Below are 12,901 nucleotides of genomic sequence, written 5' to 3'. Positions count from 1 at the left end.
TTTTGAATGGTACCTAAACCAGTGCATTCTCTTTGTTTGTTAAGGAATGTTCAGATTTAAAAAAGGAAAACTATTCCATCCATAAAAAATCGACTAGCTACCAAAGAACACATTTAATAATTATATTGCAGGTATTTTATTGCAATGATTTTAATATTCCAAAGCTATTTTTACACAAATACTATGTAGAGTTATAGGTATAAACTAATCTAACTGTATAACACATAAAACTTGTAATCAAGACTGTTATTTGCAATTAGTAAAACCACATTATCATTTTTTTTCTGTGATCGGCAAGAAAGAATGTCACCCGAGGAGATCACAGCCCCTGGCAGAGCACTGGGAACTGAGAATGAGATGCTGCTTCCATTGAACTCAGTGAGCCCTTTCCTCACCGACTTCAACGGGAGCACAGGAAGGAGCCACGTGTTAGAGCCGTGTGTGACACTGCGTGTGACACTGGTGTGACACTGGTGTGACACTGGTGTGGCACTGTCCCCAGGCGCTGTCTGGGCTGCAGCCCGGGCGCTGTGCTCCAGGGTGGCTCAACTCTGCCATCTAGCCTGCGAACGGGAGACCTGAGGCACTCAGGATGCAAAAATGAAAGCAGTAGAGGGATGCAAAACCACAGGGCTCAGCGCCTGATCAATACTCATTGACATTAGTGAGCTTTTTTTTACCTATCGACTTTACTAGGCAAAGGAATAGTAACAGCTTTGAAGGCTCGTGTTCTTTTCCAATTGAAAACAGTGGTATAACATCAGTTAATGTTGTGGGAGGAGCTCCTCTTGGAGCTCCAGTAGTGCTTTTGGAAAGAGGAATTGAGATCCCTCTGAAGTCAAGAGCAAAATTTCCATGACACCGAGATACAGCCCGATGTTTTGTGGCTTTGTATCTATGTGTAGCAGGCTGAGCTTTTGTCCTGTGCATTCTTTCTTGCTCATCTATTAGTCAGGATAATGCATGAAATAGTTTAAAGTTTGTAGTTGAAAAGCTTTAAACGCTCTGTTGCTAACAGACCCACAGGAGAGAAATCATCCCGTTCCCACTCTGATAAAATTAAAGAGAAAAGCGTGCAACATCTGCATATTAAATTTTAATGTAAGGGAAAATAGACTAAAAACCATACATGTGCCTGTTAGATTTCTAACTGGTATTTCAAATTACTGTAATAATTATGCTAGGTATATTAAATTCCAAAATAACAAAATATGCAGGTATAGGCCCAATGCAAGGACTAGAAATAAGTAATCTTACTTCCAACTTTTTTGTTCTTAAAAAAAAAATAAAGGAAAATAGGAAAATTCAAGGTAAACTAGAATCCAAACACTATAAGCAGTAGCAGATGCTGGTTTGGGGGATGAAGCCCACTCAAAATACCAGTGACACCAAAGTAGAGCAACATTTGTAGCACCAGTTATTTCCCAAGAGGACAGGGTCTAGTCAAGGTTCAGGGTATACAGTTTATTTCCACCCAGTGTGTAGAATACAGGTGAAATATCTCTTTATTAAAATAAAGTGAAATAAACCCAGTATTTTTGGCACTAAATATTTATCCATATTTCAGTATGTTAAACCCACTTTAAGGCTGACAAAGCAATTATCTCTGAAAATGGAATATAATCTGGATGTTTTTTGAGTCTCTAGCTTACCTTAAATTTTAGCAAGCTTTCTTTTGAAGTGTTCCATCCCCACGGAGACATAATTGACATGGAAACATTGATAAGCTCTCATATAAAATACCTTATGAATGCAGTCTCATTAGTGTAAGGTTAATAAAGGACAGTGATAACTAAGGGTTTAGTTTTTTTCCAGCAAAACACTGCTTTGTAACGTACCTATAGTTTAGAGAATAAAGCCTTATTTATTTAAAACTTGAGAATTTAAAAATGCAGGGAAATTCAAAGTACATCGCCGCATTTTTAGTATTTCCATTGTAATGTCTTTATAGACTACTTGCTGAAACCAAAGAGAACTTTCATACCAGCATTAAATTTGCACCCAATATGCAATTTCAGGATCTCTGATACACACACATGCAAGCCCCTAAATAGGACTGTGTATATGTACATGCACACTCATTTTTATGAGGTGTATGTATGTATGTATACATGTGCACACACATGTCCACACACACTAAAACTGATGCACAAGTTATAAGATTTTGAGTGTTTTGGGTTTTTTTTTTTACATGTCTGTTTAAGTAGATATAAACCTTTTGGTTTTCTCTAAGCCATTAGGAACAAACCACTCTTCCCATGAGCAATATGCGCCTCAAACTCTGGATAGGCAAAGAACACACTTTTCTTTAATTTCCTTCAAAACATGAAGCAAATAACTCTGGAGCTGCTCAGTCTAGCTGGAAAGCTGTGTTAGCTCTGAGCAGACTGCCCGGCCACACCGACTGAAGCATGCACAGGTTACCTGGTGCTCCCTTGCTCTGACTGGTGCCATTACCCACCAGGGCATCCTTGGAGGGGAGTTTCCTCTAATGCTGCATTTAACATTGCCCAGGAAACCTGTCTCTGTCTGTCAGCGTTAGTCTTTCAGGTCATTTCATTCCTGACAAAATGGAAATCAGTTTCAAATTCGACAAGAGGATCTAAAACTCTGCCAGGAAGGATTAGGAGAGGGAGCAGAACCCGAAATGGTTTGGGAGCATCAGGAGAAGGGGCTTCAGTCAAAGGTGACTCCATGGGCAAGAGGGCATTAGGAACATGCATTCAGCTAACAGGCTGCATCCAAACACGACCGCAGTGACCCGCACGGGGAGGCTGGCCAAGAGGTGAACTGTCCGCATCCATCCCCATTGTAAATGGCATCATTAGATTTCTAGGAAAAAAAGAACAAAACAAACAAAAAAATTTCCTCCTTCAGACTGCCCCACGGCGCTCTGCCAGCCCTGCGTGGCTTTCCAGGGCCGCAGCCTCCTCTCCTTACTCAGGTAAAGCAAACCCCACCAGAGCGAGCCAGCCAGAGACAGGGCTTTGCTTGGCAAGTTGCTCCTGTCCGTCCCATGCCAGGAGCAAATTCCCAAGCAGCCGGAGTGGCCTGGCATGAGAGCAGCCCCAGGGCTGCCCGTGGGCACCGCTCCTCTCCTGGGATTCCAGGATAAGGCCGCGGTGGTGGTGGGCACTGCCCCAGGGGCTGCTGCTGCCCGGGGGGCTCGGAAACACTGCTGAGCTTATACCAAAGAGTCTTAGGACACCTCTCCTCACCTGAGTTGTAAACAAGACATTTTTACCCCAAAAAACGTTCCTTCTTTCTACTACTCTTCCTCCTATCCTCTTCCTCTTCCTCCTCCTTTGTACATAGGGATGAAAACTATGCATTTAGCAAACAAAGAGAAAGCACTTACCCTTTTCTATCTCACTGCGTTTGGGTGCATTCAAAGGCCCAGGGGCTAATTTTGAGATTTTGCTTAGCCTCCTGGTTTATTATTGTGGTGTGGTTAGCTTTACAATACATTTGGTAACTATTTGCTAAAGACAAAGAAGCAAAAGGTAAGGAATAGCTACTTCCACGTGTTAAAAAAAAAAGAAAAAAAAAAGAAAAAAAAAGTGTGTAAAGATCTACTATTTATAGTGTGAACCAAAGACGCTACCTCACTCGATTTCCATTGGTGATTTTAATCACATTGATGATACCAAAGAATACCAAAGATTTTTCATGCACGGCCTTGGTCTGGAAAGGGAACTCATCCTCCTTCTTACCCCCATCCCCTGACCCCCTTCCTCACCTTCACTCAGTGTGTAACCTTGTCTTCATTCTTAGTGGTAATGCTAATAACCTTAGGAATACTTCTCTTGCTACAACTGCTACTACTGACGATGATAAGGATAATAATAATAATAATAATAAAGCTCTTGGCAAACATGTTGCAAACTTTGTAAACTCATAGGACGAGTGCCTTGCTTGAACCAAAGTGTTAAACCGCTGTTGACCTCTTTATCTCTCACCTTATACTCTTTGAATACCTCAGCCTGTTAGAAAGGCCACTAATGAAAAAAAGGAATAATTCTTCACCGTGGTGCTTTTTGCCGTGCAACCATGCAATGAAACTTTCTTTGATACCAAAGGAAAATGTTTTTTTCCACTTTCTTGCTGACAAACCAAAGGTTCCCTGTCCTTTTCCCCAAAGCAGCTTGAGTCCCTCTGCCCAGACAGGCCGTGCATCGCTTTTACCAATTCCTCCAAATACCTCATAGTAATAAATCTTTAGGGTTATGTTGTATAGAGAGTCTATGTGATAAGGCAGAACTTACTAGTTTGATAATTGTTAAGGTTACTTAAAAAAAAAAAAGCTTTATAATTCTTATTTATTTTGTAGGGGTTGTTTTGTTTGTATATTCCTTTTATATTGTTTGGTTTGGGCTTGGGTTTCTTCTTTTTTTCCTTTTTTTGGCAGAACTTTTCTGTTATACTCAAGGAAGATCTTATTCCTGGGAATGTTTCAAAGTGGGTAAAGATTGCTGTTTGCAATGAATGCAAGAAAGGGAAACATGGCTTCAATTACTTTTGTTTCAACTAGGATGCTTTGTGTTTGCTAGTCGATGTTCTTTTCACAGGGTAAAAAAAAATATTCTCTGCTGTGATAAATGGTTCCTATTTTTTCTCTATAATGTGCTGTGACTTTTAATTTAATTACATTTTGTATACGCTTATTTAATCACTGCTTTAATTTATGACTATGTAGTTTAAAAAAAAATTGTATATAGTAGATTCAAAAATGGCCAAAGCTTTATGTTACAATCTTTTCATTCTTGATGCTGAGATGAACTGAAGGAGAGTGCTTCTCTTGACTGCAGGGTGTATCTTCAGCCTTGTCTTGGCATGCACTTCCACCCGTGTTACAAACACTGCCAGGTTACCCCCCAGGCCTCCCTTCCCCCCAACTTGTACATGCCAAAATGAGTGTTTCAAGGTAGTACTTTTGTCACTTAGAGAGCAGAAAGGCATTATTAGCGTGTTTTTTCTTTAATTTATTTGTCTTTTTTCTAGAAAGATTGCTTTGCGGGTGAGACCCGCACATCCAAAGAATTTAAAAGTCGTTTAATGTTTAAAAGCACTGGCATTTGTGAGAGATTTTGCTGAGTTTTTGTTTTCCTTCGCCATTCGCACGGGTAGCGCAGGCGAGCAGCAGGCGCGGGAGAGAAGCTGACCGGGATGTGGAATCCTTGCTCACGGAAAGGCCCCGCGGTGGCAGCGGGGCAGGCGGGCTGCGGAGCCTCGGGGCCACCCCCGGGCCACCAGCAGGGTGGCCACCGCCCCAGGTGCCACCACCGCTCCCCGGGCAGGGGTGGCACGGCTGTGTCCCCGCGGTGCCCCTGCTGGGGGAGCCACAGGGAGCTGTGCTGAGCCTCTGAGGGGCACAGAGCTGCCCCGCCACCCCCGCAGCTCCAGGGCGGCCAGGGAGGACAAGGCAGTTCGGACTCGAAAAGCAAAGAAAGAAAAAAAAAGAAAGAGTAATGACAATGATACTTCTGCAAAGCTGATGATGGCATCATGGCACAGAGAATAGGATGCCGCTCACTTGTGTTTTATTTTGCATAAAGACTAGATTCTGGTTCAACTAAGTGTTGTGTGCTGACACGGTGTGTGATGGCTGTAAATATTTCCTTGCCCGTGCCGTAGCTGAGCCCCGCGTGTACCTCGTTTTCCTTTGAGGGGATAGTGAAGGGCTTGAGGGAGGGAAGGACAAGGGCAGGGTCTGAGCTTTTGGTCAGAAGTTACACTTTCTAGGTACATTTTTATACTTCAAGTATTGAAATGGGGCAATAAAGACGCTCTGAAATGAAGGATCATTAAATGATCCGTTGGTGGGCATTGGCTCAGTGTCTGCTTTCAATACAGGAGCTAATGCTGTGCCATGAGTTCTGCTTCACGGGGAGGGGGAGGCGAAGTTTTAGTCCGTGAATCAGCATGAGCCACGGAGCACTGGCCAAGCTGTGCTCGGGGAGCCGCGCTTTCCCGTCCCGTTCCTAGTTTGTTTTTTCACGGCATGTTCTGCATTTACTGCACTCACTGCATCCTCACCGTGGGCCCGTCAGTTTTGCAGCCTGACCCGAGCAGCGGGGAATGGGCGGCACCGCCCTGTCCGTGACCGGCCTGGGGAGCCCGAGCGTCCCCCCTGCCCCGGCCCCGCCGCAGGGACGGCGCCAGCGACAATCACAGGTCCCAGCTCCGCAGGGGTAGGAAATCTTCCCAGAGCAAGCGGGAGTTCTTCCAGAGCAACGGAACAAAACAAAAAAAAAACCAAAAAACAAACAAACAAACAAACAAAAAAACAAAAAAAAAACCAAAAAAAAAAAAAAAAGAAAAATAACGAAAACTAAGCGAAGATTTTGCTAAAGCCCTTTGCTGCCATCTTTAGTTCGCCCATTAGGAAGCAGCAGTAGTTTATGCGTTGCATCTGCATTTCAGACTAAGTGATTATTGTACCTAATTACAGTTGATTGCTGATATTTCCTCACTCTCTCTCTTAGTCAAGAGCTTCTTCTGTATTTTTGTGTGTAGCGATGACAAGTGCAGTGCGCTAGGCATTGCCCTGGGTTGGGTATGAGTATCTCCTGTACTGCGTTAAGATTTCTTTAAGTTACTTTTTTTAAGCTTTGCTACTGTTCTCACTTTATGCCGTGCAATATCATCTGCTGTGTTTGCTAAGCAAAAAAGAAAAAAAAAAAAAAAAAGGAAAAAAAAAGAGAAAAAGAAAAAAAAAGAAAAAAGCAAGTGATGATGTCATCATGCTTTTCAGTGTTACAATGTTTCAGCGTTACAATGTTTCAGCGTTTATGTAGTCACAAAAATGTAGTAAATAAAAGGTTGGATTTTCCAGCACTTTAAATTTAGACATTTCTTGCCTTCTTTTGTTTCTCCGTGTGCAGCCACAAGGCTCTGAGCTGAGCCAAGGGGGGCAGGTGACCCCCATGGGCAGCCCCAGCTCTCCCATGGGAGGGGCAGCTTCCATGGAGTCCTGGGAGGGACATCCACGGCGTGGGGGGAGAGGGGAGGACACACAAAAGGGCACCTTAAGGCTTCCCAGCACTGTGTCTTCTTCCCTCCTTCCACACAACTGTGCAGCCCCTACCCCCAGCAAGGACTCCCCATCCCACCTCATCCCATCCTGGTGGGCTCCAGGAAGATGAGTGCCAAGTGTCTGAGAGGCAAGTGCAGTTCACACCAGATGCATTTCTCTAATTGAGGGAAAAAACATTAAGAAAATAAGTGAAGCAAATAATCTTGGTTTCCTTTATATCATCGAAGGGTATGGATGTCACCAAACTAATTCACAGAGGTGTTTCCTTTTGTGTGATGGAGTCCACCCCAGGCCTGCAGGATCAATATTTAATTGTTTAAAGGGATATTGTATTCCTTTCCTGTCACTGTTGTTAATGCCTTCGCTCCCTGTAATCCCATGGGGTCTTTTCCTGGGGATCTGATCAGAAAAATTACCCATCACTCGGGAGTGGTGGGAGGAGAGTCCCAGCCATAAAAGATTCAGGAATGCATTGAACTGTTTTCTCTCTATCTCCTAATGAAGTGTTGAAGCGTGTGCCACAAAATTTAACAGGGTTTTGTGGCAAATCAGGTTGCACTGCTGAGAGGAGGATTAAACCTTCATCGTTGTCCCATAAATCATGGCATCAGCTACATTTATTCTGATGGATGGCTGGACTCTGCTGACAATATTTTATCTCTGGAAGCGCCTGCAGCCTGTGCCCTGATGTGCAATTTCTTTTTACTGCTAAGCTGAGAGGCACCGAGCACATCCCTCTGGAGGCCTCCCCCCGGGCTTGGTATCCCAAGACCCTGTCAGAAACCAAAGCGTCACCAGGAGCCCCTGTCCAGGGCAAGCACAAAGGCAGATGGGGTACAGGAATCCAGGAATGTGCTCCATCCCCAGCAGGAGTTCCTCTGGGATTTGTTCATCTGCAGCATCATACGGGCCTGGGGTACAGGAATCCAGGAATGTGCTCCATCCCCAGCAGGAGTTCCTCTGGGATTTGTTCATCTGCAGCATCATACGGGCCTGGGATAACTCAGTGCTGACTCGGGGCAGTGTCTCCATGGATGGTCCTGGCCAGGGCCACGGTGCCAGGTGAGGGCTCCAGCCGTGTTCACCCACACCTGGCACAGAGGGGGACACAGCAAAATGCTTTTTCTAAAAGAAACCATCCGGAGATGCCTCAAGGGGTGAGGCACATCAGACAGACGCAGGGACTGTTCCCAGGTTCTCATCCCATTGGCCAGGGGACAACAATGGGCAGCGTGTGGGCAGAGCCTGTCACAGCCACAGAAGCTCCCCTTGCTGTGACCTCTGTCCACACCTCCTGTCCCTTGTTTCCTTCTCCCATGAGTCATTTTGGTCACTAATCTCTGCACAGGAGCGTGTCCCTGGGATGCACCCATCCCACACAGGGGCTCACTGCCCCACAGCTTTGGGCACCACCCAGCCCATGCTGTAGGGACAAGCCAGTCACAGGCAGGGGCAGCTGGGGGGGCCAGGAGCCTGCACAGCTTCCCAGTTACTTCATCACATTAGAACTTTATTTTGGAGCTATATTTAACTCTGGTTCATGCACCATTTATGCCAGCATGCTCAGGGGAAAGAGCTAGGCTTATCACAGAAGCCCACAATCCAAACACCAAAATGAGCTTCACAGGCTTTATTTTCTGAGCACTGGCAGGATGCAAGGTGAGCAGAGCAGGGAAGGCCATCTCCCCAGGACAGGGAGAGGACTTGCCTCAGTTGCACCTAGACCCATTCAGGGATGAAGACAGCAGCAGCAGGATGCTGCCCTCACCACCCTTTGTGCAGCACAGGTGATGCAGCAGCTGCAGCCTGGTTGCATGTGGCTAACCCAGGGCAATAAAGGCTGCCTGAGCTGCACCCTACTTCCCAGCCAGAGGAGCTGTGCCTGGTAAGGGGGGGGGAATCTGGTATATGGGGGAGGAAATGTGGGCTGCTTTGTGTTCAGGTTTGAGCTCTTTAGGGTTTTGTGTTGATGTGTGGGGGGAGGAAGAGGTGCGTTGTGGCTCAGGTGCCCTGTGTGTGATGGGGCAGTGCTGCTGTCAATGTTATAAATTACCAATAAATGCTAAAAGCCTCCAGCAGGGCTGTGGAGGGGAGGTGGGTAATGAGGCAGGGGACAGAGCTGGAGGGATGTGCTGCTGCTGGGGCTGCAGCTGGGCCTGTCTCTGTGGCAGGGACAGGGAGGGCCCCAGTGGGGGTGGAGGGTGGCTGTGCTGAGGCTGCCTGAGGACTGGGACAGGACCTGGACAAGTCCTGAGCAATTTTCTTCCTTTTAGGGCACTCTGGGGCAGAGCAGGCTGCCCAGAGCCCAGGCCCTGTGCTGGGGCAGGGGGGCCATTATTCTGCCTGGTGACAATCCCTGTTTGGATGAAGATGGCAGTATCACACACATGCATCTAGGAGCCAGCACAGTTATTTATGTACAGGAAAAAGCCCTTTGTAAAAAATGGTCTATTCATCAAGCAAAATAATTTCCTGCCCAAGGGAGTGCCCAGAATTTGAGTCTCAGTTATGCTTTCAGTACTAATTATTGCTTAAGGTTAAAGATGATTGGGAGGGAAAATTAATCCCTGTTATTGGCTTCATTAGGAAGAAATACTGCAACGCAAAGTATAAGCACCTAGTGTAGATGAATCCACAGCAGCTGCCAATATGTCAACCACACACTGCTCAGAATATCAGCTGAAAGTGGTTGGCAGTGGAGAGAGTGCCAAGGAGTGCCAACCCCACCCAGTCTGTGTGTGTGCTCTGCCCTGGTACCCAGCTGTCCCCTGTACTACAGAAATGAACCCTTGGCCTGACTGAGGGTGGCCATGCTTTTGTTTTGGTAGCCTCATGAAGAAAACACGAGCTCAGAGTTAACAACAGTGTCCCCAGGGCAACGCTGCTCAGCCAATGTCTGCCTGCACAGGTGGGAGGTGTATGTGACAGGGTTAGCAATCCTTCCCTGGTAGGTTTGGCACTGTTAGGAATTGGCTGCAGCCAGGCTACACCACTCTCTGAACCTGGTCAAAAGTTCGATGCCTCTGGTGTCACCTCTGGCCCTGGCTCTTGGCAGGCTGTTTGCTGTCCCAAAGCACAGGTACCTGAGATTTTGTCCTGCTGGACAAGCACAGTGGTTTGGATAGGATGCTCAGCATGCCTGGCACACAGCCCTGGGTTTCAGCACAGTGTGACTCCTGCCTGCTGTGCTGTCAGGAAAGCATCTTACCTGAGCTTTGCTTGGTGGAGGGTGCTTCCAAAATCTGCCAGTGGTGTGAGGGCACTGAGGCAAAAGGAGGCACGGCCATGGCAGGAGGTTGTGTGAGGCTCCTGCAAGGGGCTGCCAGCAGGCAGGGAGCAGTGGCCTCTTCCCTGGCAGTGTGAGCTGCCCGGGGTGACTTAGCTACAGAAGCGACTGTGTTCATCACAAACATCCCTGGTGGTGCAGGGACAAGGAGAGTGAATTACTCAAATTACTTGAATCTCCCCAGTGGTGCACGGAGATTCAATCTCAGCCTGGCATTAAATCAAGTCGGTGACATAGATCAAAGGATACTGCTTTAATCACCTCGTTAGGCCACAGACATCATTAGTTACTCATTATGATGTGTTGATGCTGGCATTCTCTCTAACACAGTTATGTACACTCGCTATCAGACATTTTTCTCATCAAACGGGATGTCAATACTTTAACATCTTAATGAGTTACAGTCAATATCCATTGCAATAAAGCTCGTGTTTTCTCATGATTTCATCTACCCTGAGGGTTTTGATTAAAATGGCCGCTTTTTGCAGGTAATTGATTGAGGAATTAGGGAAATTCCATGTAGGAACAAGCACACGCTGCTATGCAGGCTCTGAAAACCTTCAGTTTTCTGCAAGTGCTTCAGATACTACAAGAGAGGTTGCAATTTTAATATGGATTTTGGATACTGTTGCTTAATTCTTCTTTCCCAATCACTTGTAAAACAGATTTAGTATCAAATAAAGTAATTAAAATATCTAAGAATGCATTGGAAAAGTGTTCCTAGCAAATCATTGGTTGCAAAGGTCTAAGAATGAGAACAAGACTTGCTGTCAGATGAGCACCAGTTTGATGAACATGCACAATAGGAAGGTTTTCTGATTTACTGCACTGGAAAAATATTAAACCATTTGCAGGAACACAAAAGCAGGCAGAACAGACTGCAGTGTTATTTCAGGCACAGGTTGAGCAGGTGTAAATTTGCAGAAGTCCCCAGTTGTTCAAACTGGGGGTGAGGCACCATCTATTTCAGCAAAGCAGATTTTTTGCTGAGTGAACTGTGAAAGTTTGCCAGTGTAGTGAGAGAGTAAAGTCTTGAAGCTTCCCCAGCCCACTGACCCCCTTCTAAATTCATCTGAGAAAAGTGTTCATACACCACCAACACAGAGAAATTAAATATGAAAAGGAAGATGATATAGCAGCCCCCAGCCTGCAGAACTGACCTCCTGCCCCACGGCTGTCTCCCACCCAGATGGACCAGGCTGGACACCACAACAGGGCAGTGCTGCTCCTCCCTTGGGCAGGAGCAGAGCTGTCCCCACAGGGATCCCTCCTGCTCACTGCAACCCTTTCATTTCCACCCATCTGGACAAATCCTGGCTCCAGTTAGGTATATTACTAAAATACAAATAACTTCAGTAATTACCCTTTAATTTCCTTCCATGAAATTTGACACCTCTAACAACAGATCTAGGCCTGCAGTTTGGGACTGTAAAGCCACATTCAAACTGCCTTTTATTTTAAAAATATCTTTTAGACAGGAAAAGACAGCAGAGGTTTCCTGGATCTAATTTAAATCCCAATTTGGACTTTTTTTTTTACTCTTTCTGGTTGTGAAAGACTATGTGGTTGCTGGGTTTGTATGAATAAGAGAAAATTTGTCATATTCTTAGCAGTCACCGAAAATAGCAAGTGAGCTGTTGTGATTTGCTGTGGAAAACACCAACCACTCCCAGTGCCCAGCTCAGCAGCCTGGGAAGGGCCAGCTCCCAGCACAGCCTGGCCATGCTGGGAGTGCACAGACACCCTGGGGTGCTCTGCTGGGCTTCAGGGGCTGGGGAGCAACCCTGGGCACCTGCCCAGCACACACCTGAGCTGTGGGGCACAGGCACTCCTGGTAAGGCAAGTGTCTTGGGTTGAAAAATGTAACCAAAAATGTGTATTCTATTTCCATCTGTTGAAACTGCTTGGGAGATATTGTTCCTTATCTCTTGTAACTAGGGGTGGAAGGGGATGGATGCCCTCTGTTAATGGGACACCTGATAACACCAGATAAGGCAGTGCCTCCTTATCTCTTCCTCCACCCATCCTCCTCCGAGGGACATCTCCTGTGAATGGGCCATTGAAGGCCTCTCACATGACTGATAACATCACCTCATCCCATTGTGAGATGCTCCACCCAGTGGAGGAGCTAAAGCCTTTCCACCGGGATAAAACCAGCAATCCCAAACACCATGGGAGCCCCTGGATTCCCAGAGGAGGACTGGACCCTTTTTTGAGGATCATCTCTACTCCAACGGAGCCACATCTGTCACTCTGGGAGGACTTACTCTGGGCTTCTTCCAACACCCTGACCAACAGGGTGTCAGGTTTGCATTCTGACTCTCTCAGTGGTCCTTTGTACTATTGCATTTATCTTATTTTTATCTTATTTTATTTTACCCTTTTGTTGTTGTTGTTGTTTGTTTCTTCTCTCTCTATTAATTGTATTTCTGACTTGGAGTCTCACTGGTTTTGCTTTCAAACCAGTACAATAACCCACAACAGAGGGTTAGTGTCACAATGAAAAGCCAGCAAGCACCCCAAAGCCTCGGCTCATTTTCTGGTCATCACAACCTGTGGGGCTCCTTGGGACCTCTGCT

Source organism: Prinia subflava, chromosome 15, assembly GCF_021018805.1.
Source record: "Prinia subflava isolate CZ2003 ecotype Zambia chromosome 15, Cam_Psub_1.2, whole genome shotgun sequence".
NCBI lineage: Eukaryota > Metazoa > Chordata > Aves > Passeriformes > Cisticolidae > Prinia > Prinia subflava.
The sequence above is the reverse complement of the archived record's forward strand: the minus strand, read 5'-3'. Positions refer to the sequence as shown.